This window comes from Thamnophis elegans, unplaced genomic scaffold, assembly GCF_009769535.1.
Source record: "Thamnophis elegans isolate rThaEle1 unplaced genomic scaffold, rThaEle1.pri scaffold_166_arrow_ctg1, whole genome shotgun sequence".
NCBI classification, from domain to species: Eukaryota; Metazoa; Chordata; class Lepidosauria; order Squamata; family Colubridae; genus Thamnophis; species Thamnophis elegans.
The window spans coordinates 1-18,122 of NW_022473635.1; the positions used below are offsets into that span (position 1 = coordinate 1).

General features: G+C 38.6%; 2 long non-coding RNA genes across 5 annotated transcripts; both read left to right on the top strand.

Annotated features, from left to right (window-relative positions):
* Positions 1-18: 18 nt before the first annotated feature.
* Positions 19-8,406, top strand: LOC116523317. Its single transcript, XR_004257078.1, has 6 exons — positions 19-198; positions 2,979-3,051; positions 3,754-3,809; positions 4,362-4,419; positions 5,008-5,072; positions 8,378-8,406. It is a non-coding gene; the product is annotated as an uncharacterized LOC116523317 (long non-coding RNA).
* A 1,467-nt stretch (positions 8,407-9,873) lies between these two features.
* LOC116523315 lies at positions 9,874-17,324 on the top strand. Of its 4 annotated transcripts, none has more exons than XR_004257076.1 (4): positions 9,874-9,914; positions 15,079-15,198; positions 15,955-16,012; positions 16,700-17,324. It is a non-coding gene; the product is annotated as an uncharacterized LOC116523315 (long non-coding RNA). The 4 variants fall into 4 exon arrangements; XR_004257074.1 differs by lacking the exon at positions 9,874-9,914 and adding an exon at positions 10,392-10,431; XR_004257075.1 differs by lacking the exon at positions 9,874-9,914 and adding an exon at positions 13,365-13,499.
* The last annotated feature ends 798 nt before the right edge of the window (positions 17,325-18,122 follow it).

Here is an 18,122-nt window from a genome sequence, read left to right on the forward strand (position 1 = left end):
GAAAAAATGGCAAGCATTTTATGACTCATATTTAAAGTAGCCTAAGAAATGTTTTGAGGAAAAAACAGTTGTGATAGGATTTACAACTTTCTTTTTATCATATGAAAAATTGCCTGCCAGAGGGTTTTGTTAAACAATTACTACTTTTTACAGCACTCTGCAATTCTAACATGGGAGTATTGCCTTCCTTAAAACCAGGTAAGAAGATTGTTTACTTTTAAACCACACTTTTTACTTAAATATTGCCATATTCTAAACCAACTTAAATCATAATGCAAAAGTAGGCTTTTGGTAGCTAGATGGTGCACTGCATGCTCTGAAAGGTAGGGGCTGCAATGGGTAGTGAGATGGAGTTGAAAGGGGGGGGACTTTTTAAAATGACATAGTTTTTATATACTAGACCTAGATGGGGTTCTAATTCACTCCTCCCTACCAAAATGGTTTGGATCTATATGTTCTCCATTTCTGGATTTCAATTAAATTGTCTTACGTGATAGTCTTCCACATAAGAGCCAGCTACAGCCATTTTTAAAAATAGGAAAGCATTTATATTTAGAAATAACTTTTAAAAGAAATTTAATAATTTCATAGAAAAAAGGATTCAATTTCAAAGCATTTATTTGCTGTATCTGTATGTTATATCAGAAAGTTTTGCAAAGCTAGCCGTCAATATTAACATAAAATACAAGCAACCATTTCAAAACTAATAATTACCTTTCCAATATTATAAATAAAATTGACAACTTCAGAATAATGTGAAATATTCAGAGACATGCACATGTCCAATTCCAACCTTCATTCAGAACAAACATTGTAAGGGTGGTTAATTTTTATTTGGTCCCAGATGTCATCTTACATGCATGGTGACCATTGCAGTGAATGTGGTCAGAAAAGGTTTGCAAGGCTAAAAGGGTTGTTTTTAATATAAGGAGTAAGTAGAATATTTTACTTCTTAGTAGTAAGCTAAATGCTTCTAAAAAGCGCTAAAGAAAAAAAAGCCTTGACAAATAGGGACCATGTCAGAATACACAGAGTTAGTTTCTTTTTTTTATTAAAAGTTTTAAAAAAGGTTTTACAAATATTTACCTCCCCTCTCTGACCCAAACCCACCTTCCCCTCCAACCTCCCCCCCCCCGACCTCCCAGAGCAAACAGGGTATAAATCTTTAAGAACCATATTCTAAAATAAACTAAGAGACTTTAGCATCATCCCCCACTTGTACTTTAACTCGCCTTTTGTTAAGCTAACTCTAAACAGGTCATGTCATTCCTTGCTGATTCAATCATAGGCTATCTGGAGTTTCTTAGTCCCATATTTATTTTGAATATAATCAATCCATCTTCTCCACTCCTGCTTATATTTCTCGTCTGAATGATCCTTGAGGTATGCTGATATTTTAGCCATCTCTGCTAAATTTGTTACTTTTAATGTCCAGTCTTGAATAGTAGGCAGATCTTCCTTCTTCCAGTATTGTGCCACCAACAGTCTTGCTGCCATTGTTAGGTTCAAAATCAAATTAGTCTCTATAACAGTACAATCAGTAGTTATACCTAACAAGAATAACTGAGGGGTAAACTTTATCCCCTTTTTAAAGATATTTTGCATAATCCACCATATTTTTATCCAAAATGCTTTGACCTTTTTACAAGTCCACCATATATGATAATACGTAGCATCAGCACAATCACATCTCCAGCATTTAGGTTGTAGGTTCGGATACATATAAGCCAATTTTTTAGAATCTAAATGCCATTTTTAAAACATCTTGTAGAAATTCTCCCTCAGATTTTGGGCTTGCGTAAATTTTACATTTCTTACCCAGGGTTGTTTTCTTAAAACCAGAAATATACAACTGGTTTCAAACACCCATGGCTTATCAGTCCATTTTGTCATTAAATGGAATACTTCATATGACAAAGTATTAATTCAAAATGAAGATAATTTTAGATAAATTGTATACTAATAATTTTAGATAAATTTCAAATTACTCTGATTTTATCAACTTTTTTTTTTCTAATACTAGGTATTCTGAGAGGCTATTTTCAAATAGTTTACCAGTGTTTTTATTTTTATGAAAATGGGACCAACTTTCCGGGGTTTCCAGTATTAGCACTTCTTGATGAAATAAAGCTTGCTAATAGTATCTCCATATAATTTTACTGGTTTGAGATTATAGCACAGCAGATGTAGAACCAAATCCTTCACCACTCAGTCTTCATACACATTCAGTGTAACATTCCAGAAAGAATGGTAGCTGGATAAATTGCATCAAACTGTATTGTTGGTTTTTTCTCCCAGTTACAATGGCCTATGAATAATTATAAATGAGATGAATACTATTTATCAGCTTCAACTATTAGGCCATTTATGGGAAGGTATTTTCTAAAATAATCCACAAAGGCCTGCACAGTCTAAGTCCAGGTTATTTAAAAGTATCTTTGGGATACCTCTTTGGTTGACTGTCACATTCAGTGTCTCACTAAAGTTAATTGAAGAGACAACGCCTGCGGGATGCAGGGGTCTCCCCAACCAGTGGTCCACTTCACGGTCCCAATTCCTAAGACTGCTTCCCAATGAAACACAAAGGCAGCAGTCTGGATAAAGTGGCAATCTCTGTCTTGTTCAGAGTGCGTATTTATTAGAAAAAGTTAGTTACAGTGTCATCAAAAAGGAACGTATCAAAAGGCATATATAATCACACATGGCATAAGTAAACTAATAAAAAGTTCACAGCATTCTACAAATCACATCATGGCAAGGGGTGGGCAAAAGGGGGAACAGAAGATTTACAAGCTGCATGGCATTGAGAGGGGGAGAGAGGGGATAGAAAGTTATAACTCAGCATAGGGGGAGAAAGGGCATGTGTGGGAGTAGCTGGTTCACATAGTTCTTGTTACATGAGGCTGTATTTATGACCGTTAGGCCATAAAGATGTTTTCTGGTGCAAGGTTGTTCATCCCTGTGTATTTGTGTTTCAGATAGCAGAGGCTTGTCCTGCACATAAACACCCGGAATGAATTCCAACACTTTCTTATCTTTGACACGGCCTTGGTAAATTTCCACTAGGTTCTTAATTCAGATAGCTTTGTCTATTCTTCTTTGTTTCCTAGCTATTTTACCTAGCCTGTTATGGCGACAGTTTGGCTCCCACAGTTAATTAAGTGTCTTTTAAATTAATAAGTAAAAAAAGGACTGCTGTGTTCCAAAATAAAACATTATTCTTCCACACCATCTTTATTTACTTGAGCACTGTTGAACTACATCAAGACTCTGTAAGTATTATTGTAGATAAAAAATATAATGATGGATAAAACATTCCAGGAAGAAACTGTTCCTCTTTCTAATTCATCAGGAAACGATTAGCTTAAATTACTTTCTGCTTTTTCTTCTGGACAATGTTGTTAATACTCAGTTTGAGATTGCCCACCATCATATTTATCTTGTGAACAGGAACCTCTGCTATATTTTGCAGATGTTGTGAGGTTGTCTGTCAGCCCAATTGGATATTGATGATTTCTGTTTTTCCCCCCTTAAAACACTCACCTTCTAGGGTTACAAAGTTTGACTCCAAGGTCTAAATCAAAACAAATAGATTGAATTCATGCTGAATTATTACATCAGATGCCTCAATCAAATCTGAGACAAATTGAAACAACAGTCAGAATTAATAATTTGAATCACAGCTGAATTAGACCCTATTTTTCCCATTCTGCATAAAATGGTTTTCCTTTAATAGCCCATTATTTTCTCTAGATGAACGAAAATGAATGCAAAGAACCACCAATGTACTGGACAATCCATGGATTCTGGTAAGGTATAAATTTGGGAGAAAAAAATCTTGTATTGCTAGTCTTTCTAAGTTCATAGTATCTTATATTTGAAATATTCTGGTCTGATGCCCATAGAAGGTGAAAGTTTTTATTATAGATAAGGTTTTTTTAAATAAATGATTTGTTATTATAAATAATCTATGGTAATCCATGAATCAAAACACTTATACCAGGATTTCTAGGTAAATTAAAATTTAATATTCCTTTTATATTTATAAATAGTTTGGTTTATTTACTAGGATTTGTTTGTCTCCCAAAAAAGGAAGTTATGGAATCACTAATTGTACATCTCTATGCTAAATTGCTATGAGATTACATTATATAATTTTTTTTTATGTTCTCAATTTTTTTAACCTTTATGATATCGAATAAGGTACGTACTATATCATCTGTCCTTAACTCTTCTCAAGACAATCCTGTGATGTCTCCCATTTCACAAGATGTATGTTAGAGAAGGAGAATGCATTCCACTACCATTAAGAACAGTTGGGTTTTCACGCTTTGCACTCTTTTGTTCTGCTTCTTCCCCAGGCCCGATAAAGCTGCAGAATGTAATAGAAGTTGGCACTTCAATATATCTGAACTTAAGGTATGAATCAAATAAATTGTAGGTACTGAGTACTTGAAGAAAAACTATAATAATAATTAATTCAAGAATTTGACTGGACTCAGAAAAGCTTTAGGGTATTCTGCCAAAGTGGTATTATTTATTAATACATTTCAATCAGCAAACGTTTATTACCAAACCAGGAACTAGAAAAAGAGGATGAGCCATTCATTTTTGAGTCCCTTTTTAAATAATTTGCAGAGTTGCTTACAAGTTCCAATATTATCATAATCACATGTTAACTAAAGCTGTTGTGTGAAGTATTTTATAGATACGAGGCTATTTTATACAGCCAGTTGGATGTAGTGGTTAAAGTTCTGGTTAAAAATCAAGAGGTTATGAGTTCTAGTCCTACTTTATACATGAAAGGGGGGCAGTCACTCTCTCTCATTCCAGCTCACCTCACAGGGCTGTTGTGGAGAAAAGGTTATGTTCGCCATCTTCAATTTTTATAAAACAATAAAGAGATTAAAATCTAATAAAATAAAATGAAACATTCATTGAAAAAATCTAGATGGAGTTTGCATCATATCCTTGCTTTTTAATTTTATAGGTTTTTTATATTGCTAGGATTTTATGGAAGACATGAACGAATATTGGCCAGATATACTACATACAAACCATACTTATTTATGGTGAGTTGTGTCACATTTAACCCTATTGATGGCTTTGCATAAATGCTTAATTTTAGTTGCCTTTCTAAATGAAACACCCTAGGTAACAATAGGAGTCAGATATGCAGATAATACAAACTATGGATTTCTGACGATTAGTTTGTTTCAGCATTCATGCTTTCTCAAATAACATACTGTATTTAGACATATAGATGGTATTTTTGACCCTCACGAGAGTTCAACTATAAAATTCAGTTTTAATGTTTTCAGTCAAACTCATCTTTAAGAACATTTAGTTAAAATTTATGGCACTAATTATGTCCTGTTACATTATTTTGTAAAGTATCCAGTATATTGATTATGAAAAGAAATCCATTAAGCTTGTATTATGTTTAATACACTGTACTGTGAGTACTTTGGCTCCAATTCTATAAAGCTAATTTGGAGCATGACAAATACTGTCTTGGCACATTAACATAAATGTATCTTTAACTAGGATTATTAACTGCCCTTTGCAGCTACTGCACAATTCCAGAAAAAGATACAACTCACATGTTTCAGAAAAAGGTGCTGTGTTCATATCCCTGTACTCTTCAAAGCAACTTTTTGGAATCAAATCTGAATAATTTCAGAGCTCTAGTATGCAATATCCATTGATTCCCAGTAAAGAAAGGTAAAAGCTTCCCCAAGCTCTACCTGATTTTGGGAGACTACATGAACATATCCATGTAAGATTTCTTCTAAGTACAATTTTGACTGCACCTTTTTGTGCTTATTTTTAAAAGATGAACAATATATTGTACCAATGACAAGTAATTTTAAGCACTTGGGAAAGTGCTTAAAAAGTATGAAGAAGTAATCTGACTGCATCATCGTTCAGATCCTTAACCTTAATTTGCTGCATCATTATGACTGCCTTTAGCTTTTCTGTTTAAAATAGAAGTACATATAACAAAAGCCCAAACTAGACATTAAAGGAAAATGAGTTAATACTTTATTATAATCTCTCTACTATACAAAAATAACCCCAGACTGCTTGCCTTTTCATGGGAACAGATAAATAAGGTTCTATGGCACTTAAAAAGGGGGGTGGAGAAAAATCTCTTGGACCTGTGGAGCAATTCAAGGCTAATCCCCCATTTGAGACTCCCCTCTGCCTGGCTAGACGTTTCCCAATAATATATAGCCTATTAGTATGTAGCTCTTTAAAGAGCCACAACTTTCCCAGAATCAGAGTCACTATAGAGTACAGCCACACAATCCCTGGAGCATGTGCTTTGTTGAGCACAGGAGTGTAAATGTAACACCTATTTCCAATTTACTGAAGCTGCTTTAAACACTGCAAACAGGTACTATATTCATACTCCTGTAAACTGCAAAGCTCATTTTCCAAATCATTTCTAAAATACTACATAGCCCTAACATGAAATAGCAATTAAGCAAAGATTTTTTTGAGAAATGGCTGTTTATGTATTATCCTCATTTATACAGCTGCATATCGTTCAGTTGAAATTAAGTAATTATTTTAATATTATTTGTTTATGGAACATGCACACTACCTTAGTTTGAGTGGGTTCTAAGCAGATTGTAAGTAACCACATTGCAGCAATGTGGCCCACATGCAGGGCAAATGCAATTCCACATTGGTAGTAACCACAATACCATAAAGCAAAAATATATGAACACAGCATTAAAAGTAAGGAATTATGAATGAAAAATGCAGACTACATTATAAGATGCCATATATTTTGTTTAAGTCTGCCTCATGAATACAGCCCACCAGGAAAAAAAATGAATGCTTTAAGACTTGAACAGATAAACTGATTTGTCTTCTGTTTTATACTAGAACTGCTTTTATTTTTCTGATTTGTAACCTTGATGGGAAGTAAAGTTTCCGTACTGACATTTTTCACTGAAAAAATGTATTCAACAATTAACCTTTGTTATTCTGTGTGTCCATCAAGTTGGTAGCAATGTCCTTGATATGCTACAAAATGACTATTTGTTAGGCACAAGGACAAGATTGTTTTCTTTTCATTTGATAAAGTAAAAACAAAGCTTTTCTTTACACTTTGTGGTTTCCATAGTTTCCAGTTCCACATGAAAAATGACTGCAGCATGTCTTCTCTCAAATGCTAAGTTTTCTTGCTTTTGAAAAGCAAATTCAGAAGACTCCAAACTTCTGGTGTCTTAACCATCACACCTTCACTTCTCTTGTCATTTAATTTAAATTATTCATAAAAAGAAATCCTTTTCTCAGCAGAAAGAGACCTATCCAAGAGATTCATATATACTAAGGAGATAATTTATATATAAGAGGAGTTTGGAAAATACACATTTGAGAGTACCATTACAGCAGGGGTGTCAAACTCAATTTCATTGTGGGCCGCATCAGGATTGTGTTTGACCTTGGGGGATGAGCGGACATGGCCAGGATGGGCATGACCAACGTTTTGACATTACTCATGCTGGTGGCCTGGGCGGGGCTGAGGGGACCCATTGCCTCCAGTGAAGGAAGGCGTGTCCAGGGAGAGCGCCAAACTCTTGTCCTCCAGAGGACCCTTGCCGTCTGCTGATGGCCAAGTGCTAAGGCAGGAATTCCTCCTTCCTTCCTTCCCTCTTTGTTCTTTCTTCTTCCTTCCCCTCTTTCCTTTTGCCTTCCTTTCTCTCTTTCCATCTTCCCATCTTTTTCCTTGTCTTTCCTCTTTCCCTTTCTCCTTTCCTGTCCATTCTTGGATGCTTAAATGCAAAAGGGGAAACATTTCTCCTTTTGTTTTGTTTGGCCTTCGGGTCCCATATTTGGCATGGATGGCCTTCTGAAACCTTCTGCCAGCCAAACGGAGCCCGGGGGCCATACACATTTTCACTGGCAGAGGACACTGCGGGATGGTCCTTCACCGTTTCCATTTAATTCTTCCCCTGCGGGCCAGAATTAAGCACCCTTGATTTAGAGCATCCCTAAGGAATATAGTTTGAGTTGCGCTGAGTTCATTGGAGGTTGAGCTGGTCAAAATATTTAAATAAATAATAAATAAGCTATAAAAGAAGTTACAGTGGCCAAAACATGCATTATCATACAGAATGTAAAGATATTACCTATCATTAGATCTGTATATCTAACTGTATCTCTTAAGAAGAACAATTACTAAAGCTGGCTTTATGCTGAATTTTCTAGATTCCATGCAATGAGCAAAGTGTAGAATCTTGACTAGACTCACAATGAGATTTTCTTCTCAATAATATAGATTACAGAATTTTGTATAGTTTCCAAATACATTGGCTGTTTCAAGATACTAGTTATTTTTTACCTTTTTTTCTTTCCATAGGAGACATGAATGGGAAAAACATGGGACATTGTGCAGGACTTAGAGGCTCTTACTCACAAAAAAAGTATTTTCAGAAGACACTGGAACTCTATAGAAAAATTGACCTAACAGGTGGGGAAAATTATTTTCTCAGAGTCACTACTACTTCTTACTATATGTAAGACTCTCTGTTAAGGAGTATGCAGTATTTCATTTATTTACAGAAATAAAAGTGGTTATTATATTCTGAGTCTGCCAGGTATGTAGGGCTTAGTCTAATGCTTCCTTAAAGGTTTAGAAGTTGAAAAATATTTGTTCAGGGAAGTTGCTGATACATAACAAAAACATTATACCATCACTAGGTCTTGAATCTATGGTATTGCTGAGATCTCTCATGAGTCTCTGTTGTTGGTGGAAGATCCCAACTCTAGGTATTATAGCAGTGATTCAACCTGTGATAACAACCAGTTCGCTGAGCTTGCACTTTGCACGCTCATGCAGTAGGTTAAAACAAAGCTAAAAAACTACCTTCTACTGCAGCTGAGGCGTGCCCAAAACAGCTGAGGTGCAGCAATCTGTTTGCTGCGCCTTTCAGCTGGGCTAAAAAACAAGTAAGTACAGGTGAGTACAGACATCACTAAGTGCCAGTCCAAGACAATCTGGCTGTAAGCATTGTTCTGTATGTGATTATCAAATATAACTATTAAATGACCATGAGAAATTTAGATATTGTGGATCAATAAATGAAATGCAATTCCTCAAATAGTCATAAATATCAAACAAGAAACCATTATATGTGTGCATATACAGTATCCTTGAGACAGATAATGAAGAAGACTGGAGATAACACAGCATTTTGGAAAATAGTCTCAGTTGGCTAATTTGAAATATTTTGTAATACTCACTTCTTGTAGGTTGCTAGCTATTTCTTTTCAATTTTCCCTCTCTGATGGGACATCGTAAAATATGCACAATTACTGTACTACTGTATTACTGCATTGGTCAAAAACTACATAAACTAGAAGCTTTGTCTAGAAACCTGTCTGCCATAACACATTTTCCTAATAAAGAGCTTCAGGGCTCCAAGCATTCCCTGAAATGATACAGCAGGAATTTTCAATCTGTTTTTAGAAAATTGATGTCATGTAATGTTTGTCAGTGTACAATGTATAAGTAGCCCTAAAATGAGTGGGTACTTTATGAACATTGTAAGGTTTCACTTATTCTATGGATTATCAATTCAGCATTATTACCCAATGTTCCAGGCTATATACAATAGGCCTTATAACAATTTAAGAGAAAGTGAGCAGCAAAATGTAATACTAGTCAAACAATGTTGGACATACTGTGTAGACATAGAAGATTTCAAGAATTTGCCTTCTTGAAGTCTTATATGTGTTTTCTATGTAATCTTTTACCATGTGGGAAAATAATGATGAATCTCTCTGTTGTTTAATTTTATATAGTGAATTCTGTCTTTTTAATGCTTGATAAGTAGTTCTTTCTCTTCAGTGTTCTCTCAAAAAGTTGGATAATGCCAGGCTCTACTTACTATCAGGTGAGAGAAAAGGTCACTCTGCCATTGCATTCTGCAAAACTGTAGCCTTAATTGTCGTTGTATAATAACTAGTGGTGACGAGAATCTAATTAAGTCTTTCCACTGAAGAATTCCATTAGAAGAACAAACATATCTAATCAAAATTCATTTCAGGAATTTAAGAGTTAACTTTGGGAAGAAGTATGAAAAGAGACAATTCTATTACAAATGCAGACTTTCATCTTACAACTTGTGTATTATTATTTTTCTTATTTTCATACAGAGTTTTCATAATTCTAGACTATGAAAACACATCTTTTGTTAAACAGATGCTTGATTCTTTTATATTATTTATTTCATGTTTAAAATCTTCAGCTGACAGTCATCAAAGAAGCTCTTGAAAATTTTTACAATATACCGTATATACTCGAGTATAGGCCGACCCGATTATAAGCCGAGGCACCTAATTTTACCACAAAAACCTGAAAAAGTTATTGACTCGAGTATAAGCCTAGGATGGGAAATGCAGCAGCTACCGGTAAATTTCAAAAATAAAAATAGATACCAATAACGTTTTTTGAATATTTATTTCCTCCCCTGGAGTGGGGAGGAATTGGGGATTTCATAGTATCCTTCCCCTGGAGTGGGGAGGAATGGGGATTTTGCAGTATCCTACCCCTGGGTGGGGGGAAATGTGCATTTCAGAGTATCCTTCCCTGGAGTGGGGAGATTTGGGGATTTCATAGTATCCTTCCCCTGGAGTGGGGAGGAATGGGATTTTGCAGTATCCTACCCCTGGAGTGGGGAGGAAATGTGGATTTCATAGTATCCTTCCCCTGGAGTGGGGAGATTTGGGGATTTCATAGTATCTTTCCCCTGAGTGGGGAGGAAATGTGGATTTCATAGTATCCTTCCCCTGGAGTGGGGAGGAATTGGGGATTTTGCAGTATCCTACCCCTGGAGTGGGGAGGAAATGTGGATTTCATAGTATCCTACCCCTGGAGTGGGGAGGATTTGGGGGATTTCATAGTATCCTTGCCCTGGAGTGGCGAGGGAATGGGGATTTCAAAGCATTTTAAACTATACCTTATAACCTTCCAAATGGAATAATAATAATATAAGAATGGCAAAGAAAAAGAATAATTATGCTTTATATTTTTACTGTCATTTATTATCTTACAGTCAGGCAGGCTAGGAAACGGAATGAACGAGTGGCCAGGCAGGCTAGGAAACGGAATGAACGAGGGGCAGGCAGGGGAGGAAACGGAATGAATGAGTGGCCAGGCAGGCTAGGAAACGGAATGAACGAGCGGGCAGGCAGGGGAGGAAACGGAATGAACGAGCAGGCAGGCAGGGGAGGAAACGGAATGAATGAGCGGGCGGGCGGGCAAGCGAGGAAACAGTCCAGCGGATGGAGCAGAAGCAAGCCCCGGGGCTCCGCTGCCGCTCCCCGCATTTTTCTGGACGGGGTCTCGCAGGAAGGAATCCCCTCCTCCTCCAACAGGCAACAGCACTGCCGGATCCAGTTGTAGACTCGAGTATAAGCCGAGCCGGCTTTTTTCAGCCCAAAAAGTGGGCTGAAAAACTCGGCTTATACTTGAGTATATACGGTAATGCCAAAGATTCAGTGTATTCCTCCTGAAGAGGTACATATTTCTCTTAATGCCTGTCTAGTTAATATTTAATCATTCTTTTTTAAAAAACATTGTTTTAATATTTGGAAGTTGAAGATTAAATACATTAGTTATTTAATCATTCTTTCAGATATTTTTCAATACAGACTCATCAGTCTGCCCTCAATAATGATGAAAATCCCTCCCTCCCTCCCTCCCTCCCTCCGCCTTTCTTTCTTTCCATCTGTCCAGATTTAGACTTTAAATGGGAAGTAAAAATGAAAGAAAGTTAAAACTGCACATAGCTAGCTTTCATATGATTTAGGTTATGGCAATATGTAGATTAAATATTTCTTTTCAAATGTGCCTTTGTAGGTTTATATTTCAGATCAGTTAGTTTAAAATAACTTTTAGATGATATAGAAAATATGAATGCTGAGGTCTTTTTTTGGACTTCACCTAGTGACATTTTTGGTACTTTGTTTGCCTGTTTCATTGATGAGGTGGCAGCCAATGCCATTTGGAAAACTGATTCTGTCAGTTCTCATTTGTGGTATATTTGATGAAGGGGCCCTACTTGAGAAAACATTTTCTAAAGTTCTACCTAAGTAGAAAATGCATTGCCTTTTGCATCTGTTGACAGAAACTATATTGAGATCTATTTTAGGTATATGGTTTTTAAAATATTTTCAAGGAACAGCTTCATTCTGAATACTTTTAATGCGATTTAACAGCAATAAAATACAATTAAGAAATCAATATGCATTTCTAAGTACAGTTTGTTTATGTAGAAGGTTGCTGACTTCAAATTGTGCTCTTTTTTTTCTATTGCTGGGAGTTCTGTTTTGAGCAAAATAGTTCATAAAATTTACTGCAGTATGTCAAAATAGACTTAATTTATATCTTGGCCATCTAGCGTTTGCTTGTGAAATAAAGGCTCACCATGATCAGACCATGATGGTTGCAGCTGTTCATTGGGATCCATGTCTGGAAGAGAAAAGGGAGGAAGGAAGAAGAGTCAATCTCTGGTTTCAGTGGTTGGTGCTTCCCCTCCAAGACTCTCCATCCCAAGGTCAAACTCCCAAACAGGAAAAACATGGTCTCAACTCAATTGAGCTACAAAGCATAATAATTTAAAATTCAGTTCTTTTCCAATTGTTTCTACACTATTGCATGGTTCCAATAGTTGTCCTAAATGTTGGATTTACTTTCTTTTCATTCCCGTGTTGCTACTTATTTATTGGGGGGGGGGGGGCAGGGATGTATAGTTGTGTTGTGTCTGAGTAATTGTGTAGGAAAATTCAGAAACCTGAAAAGAACTCTTTGGGTTACTTTGTATCCTTATTTTACCCAATATGGATTCTCTTCCCCCCCCCACACACACACACAGGAAAAAGGAGATATTTAATTTAAAATGCCCAAAGCAGATACATACCTTTTTGAAGGGGCCTGTAGGCAAAGGCAGCCAGAACGCATATACCTAGAATAGCGCTATAGGCCCACAGGCTACCTCTCCATCCAAGCTTCTGGATTAGATAATGCTGAAGTTGATACTGGACGAAAGTTCCTGCAGGAAAAAGGAGATATTTAATTTAAAATGCCCAAAGCAGATACATACGGTTTTGAAGAGGCCTGTAGGCAAATCCACATATGCTTAGAATTGCACTATACAAACGCGAAATATCTCGCCATCCAAAAGTCTTAATGAAATAATAGTGAAGTTTATTCTTTACGAAAGTTCCTGCAGCCCCTCCAGCCATCACTAATCCAGTGGCAAATGAACGCTTTGTTGTAAAATAAAGGCTAACCATAATGTCCTATGTGGAGATAGGACTCTGGTGTGAATGGAATGGGACATGAGAGTGAGGAATATAAATTCTGATAAAACATTTTCTCTTGTCTTCATTTCTTTGCCTTGCCTGACTTATCTGCTTCGACACTAAGCAAGAGCCCAGTTTTGGGGACAACAAAACCAAGATGGATTTTATTCAAGGTGCCAAAAGAAGAGAGAAGGTTCCACACACAGAAAATACTCCACAATTCTCCACTTTTCTCCTTTGCCAATTTCCCTCTTTCCCGCCACAAAATGGAGGACCCTGTGGGGCTTGTGCCATCTTTAGCTGTCCTTCTTACTGCCTGTAGGGGGCAGTCTATAGTCTGGCCTTTAAGTGATGCCTGGCCTCTGCAGGCAGTGAGTAGGACAGCTAAAACTGGCAAAGACCCCACATCCTCCATTTTGTTGCTCAAGTCCCTTTTTAGAGAGGATTGTTTTTCCTTCCATAAAAAGGTAAGCAGGGAATAATGGACAAATGGAGTTGAAAGAGACCTTAGAGGTCATCTGTCCAACTGCCCAGTGCAAGATCTATTAGAGCATGTTTCTCAACCTTAGCAACCTGAAGAAGAGTGGACTTCAGCTCCAAAAACTCCCCAGTCAGCAATCAGGGTCCTTCTCCACTGGTTCTTTCCATGATTTAGCTGTCCCTCTCACTGCCTGTAGGGGACAGTCTATCACCTGGCCTTGAAGCCATATCTGGCCAACGCAGACAGTGAGTAGGATAGCTAAAGCTTGCAAAGATTCATGGGTTTCTTCAGGCACCTTCTCACAAGGCCTTTTGAATATGAATCATATCTCTTTTATGCATATTTCCCTTCATCATTTGGGCCTAGAGAGGGAAACCTGGATTCTCTGGATCTCTTAACACCAGATTATACTCCAAGGGACAAGATTTTAATTTCACTCCCAGAGAAGGGGTGGAATCTGGGGCTCCCCAACCTCTCCAGGTGACCGAGGGTTTCCCTTTCAGAGGGAGCCGCTCTGGCTGAAGCCAATTCGGGGCTCGAAGCCCCTTCAGGATTGGCTCATCAATGGATAACCCATACCCTCAAGGGAAGGCAGCCAGTTGGTGGTTATTGTTTAAATCTCAGGTCCAGGCCAATCAAAGCCTTGGCCTATGATGTCAGAGGCTCCTCCTAAGCTCATTGGCTGAAGCTCGCCATGGCAACCTCCAGCATCCTTGGGGAGTCTGGACCACATAATGGAGGCTCTGCTCAACATCCCTGGAAAGTGGCTGGATTGGATGGCTGGCACTGGGGGCATCGCAGGGTCTCCCTCGCCTGGGCTCCTCAGGAGGGAGAGACCCTTCACTTTAAGGCAGAACCAAGGGGGGAAGATTAGAAAAGTGGGGATTCCATTAAACTTCACAGACATGCTGATACCTGCCATGTTGGCAGCCTCCATACCTGTCACCAAACTCCTCATCCATCATGTCAAAGTTCCTGTCACCAGAAAGGGGCTGGGCCTGGCTGGCTTTGTGGCGGTGAAGCGCACTCGGAAAAACCTGCAATGTTTAGGGGCCAAAAAAATGGCTTCAGGCTGTCCCAGTTGGGTGGGCATTGCAACCACAAAGCTAGAGGTTGATCTGCTTAATGATTTGGGGAAATTACTAAACTCTGATTTTGTTGGCCAGATAGTAGTTATTTCCCAATAACACACTTGGCCTGGCAACTGAACGTTTGTTTTCATTTTTTATTACTTGGATTTTTTATACCACCTTTATTATTTCTCTAAATAGCTCAAGGCAGTGAACATATCTAAGATTTCTTCATCCCCAAGAGAACAACCTTGTGAAGGCTGAGAGAAGGACTGGATCAAGGTCACTCACTGGGCTTTCATGGTTGAGATGGGACTCGTAGTAAGTACTTGCAGGGGGGGGGTCTGTCTTAATTCCAAAGGTCACCACCTTTTCCTGTTATCAGAAATCATAGCAATACAAAGACAGTCAAATTGATAGAGAGCTGATACCGACTCCTGTGGGGTTTTTTGAGCAATGAGATGCCTTGAGTTGGATTCAGAATCAAATGGGAAGTCAGGATAGTTTGAAGAGAGACCAGTATTGAGGGATTTTGTTGGCGTTTCTCAAACTAGACCCCTTTAAGGTATGGGAGACTTCAACTCCCAGCCAGCCATTCAGCAAGCAGAATTCTGGGAGCTGAAGACCATTCAAGCCTTAAAAGGGCCAAGTTTGTGTTTTTATACAAAGTTATACTGCTTTAGGCCAGGGGTGTCAAACTCAAGGCCCACAGGCCAGATCTGGCCTGCAGAATGCTTAGATCCGGCCCACAGGACACTCTACAAATAGCGGACTGGCTCATGGCGCCTCTGTCAACAAAAACGGAGCTTGAGAGGGCCGCGAGTGGCCCTACTAAGCCCTAGTTCGCTGGTAGAGCACTGCAGGAGGCTGTCGCTGCTCAAAACGGAGCCTGGGAGGGGTGCCTCTTTACACGAGTGATGTCGAACTGGCTACTCGCACCCTGGCCACACACACACACACACACACACTAGGTCAAACACAATCCTGATACAGGCCTCAATGGAATTGAGTTTGACACCCCTGCTTTAGGCTTTTGTCATTTGATTGCATTAACCCTAATCTGTTCCCTGTTTGTAGGTTAAGGCAACAATGAAAAGGAAGTAGACAACAGAAGCCTTGAGCTGAAAGGGACCTTGTAAGTTAACCGCCTGCCTGCCTGCCTGCCTGACTGATAGATTGATTATGTGTCATCAAGTTGAATGTTGATGCCTAGTAGCCCATAGATCAATTTTCTCCATGGAGATCTGTCCCCAACCTGGTCCTCTGGGTCTCCCAACCTTCCCCCAGCCTCATTTTAGCTGCTTATGGGTGATCCTTCACTTTTCCCAGCATTGCAGACTTCTCCAGGGAGTTTGGTCTGCATTGATTGACAGCATGGAAACTGTGTGGACTCTGAGTGACCACAGAGGTAAATAGATCACCTGTTGCCAGTCTGGATTTTCCGGTCTCCCAAAAGTTCACCCATCCACACAGTAATCAAATCCACCAACCTTACCCTAAAATTTCCTCCCTTTCTCTTTCCTTCCACCTTTACCAGCATTAGGAACATTTCCAGAGAGCTGATTTTCACTTGATGTGGCTCAAATATGATATTTTGAACCTGATGGTTTTTAGTTGAGATCTGGGTAGATTATATTGAAAGGATCCTTCGTCAGGAGACCCCCCTCTGCAGATTGTTGGTTATCCACTCCTGCTGCATCTCATGCTAGCAGAAGATGATGGACTCCAAAACTTTAGGAAAAAGCCAGAATTGAGAAGGCAGGTTAGCAAAATTAGACCTGAACTGAGAGAGGATGTGACTGTGTCTCCATTTTTCAAACAGGTCAGCAACAAGGAAGAAATGGTCGTACAGCCAATATCCTTGGATGATCTCTCAGCGACCACTGATGGTCCCAACTTCCAGGTTGATGAACTGAGAGACTCCTTTGACTTTCAGACCCAGAAATTCCAGAAAGATAATCAGTGGATGAAAGATCAGCACAGCTATCTCCAGGAGAAAGTGGATCAACTTAAGACCACAACAGACGATTTGCAGAAGATCATGCCATCAGTTAGAGCTAGAGAACAAATCTTTGGTGAAATACATTAAAGAACTCTAAAAAGAACTGCATGAGGTTACTTAGCCAAGTGTCCATCTCCAGTAAGAGAAGGCTGACTGAGAAAAACCTCAAAGAGGCGAGGAACTTTCTGCCAGACATTAAGAAGCACCTCCAGAGTCTGCAACATGAAGTGGCTGAGATGGACCACAGTTACCATGTGCAGAAAAACCACTACAGCCAACTGAGAAAGTCACCCCTCTTCAGAAGATGAGGGAAAACAAGAAGAAGCACCTCAAAAGTCTGCAGCAGCCGCATCTGAGATCCCAGATCCAGCTCTGGCCAGACTCACCTGGCACACAAGGTAGCAAGTCCCCCCACTCATCACCTCCCAGGTACACCAGATAGGAAATATGACCAAATGAGGTACTCTACTTTATTGGAAGGATACATAAGATAATCTTGAAAGTCTGAAAGTACATCTCTCCCACCAACTCTTTTGAAAGCCTGAAAAATGATGGAGGGTCCTTTCTGAGGTTCTTTCTGTGCCAGTTATGCACCTGGGGGCTCCCCCACCTTATCTGATTATTCCCTGTGCAGCAGCATCTCCTTCTCTCCCCAAGGTCATTTATTTGTTACTACTCCTTTATTTTTATAAACAACTCAAGGCAGTCAATCTATCAAACACACCTTCCTTCTCCTATTTCCCCTCACAACAACAACCCTGTGAAGTAGAAGGTATAGTGACTGACCGACAGTCACCCAGCTTTGATGACTAAGGTGGGACTAGAACTCAGGATCTTCCACTTTCTAGCCTGGTGCCATATTTTATTTGCACTTATCTTTACACTTCCTTAATAGTTTGCGGAATGCCTTGATCCAGCAAAGTATTAACTACGGTACTCCCTCATAATTAAGTTAATTAATTAAGATAATGCCTCATAAAACTGAGGAGGTGTGAATAGCAATTGGTCCTTGCTCATCTAGTTTTCTATGTTGTCATTAATACAGGCGGGATAGTTGAAGAAATAGGATTTTGTGATCAAACATGTATACCAATTCTTAGATAAAGCTACTTTGATCTTGTTTTAAAAATACCATCCAGCTTTTAGAACAATATCTACGATTTCCTAATAGAGTGCATAAGTAAACTCTAGTAGAAAAATAGATAATATTTAGCAGTAGGACTTAACAAGACCCTTTTATTTC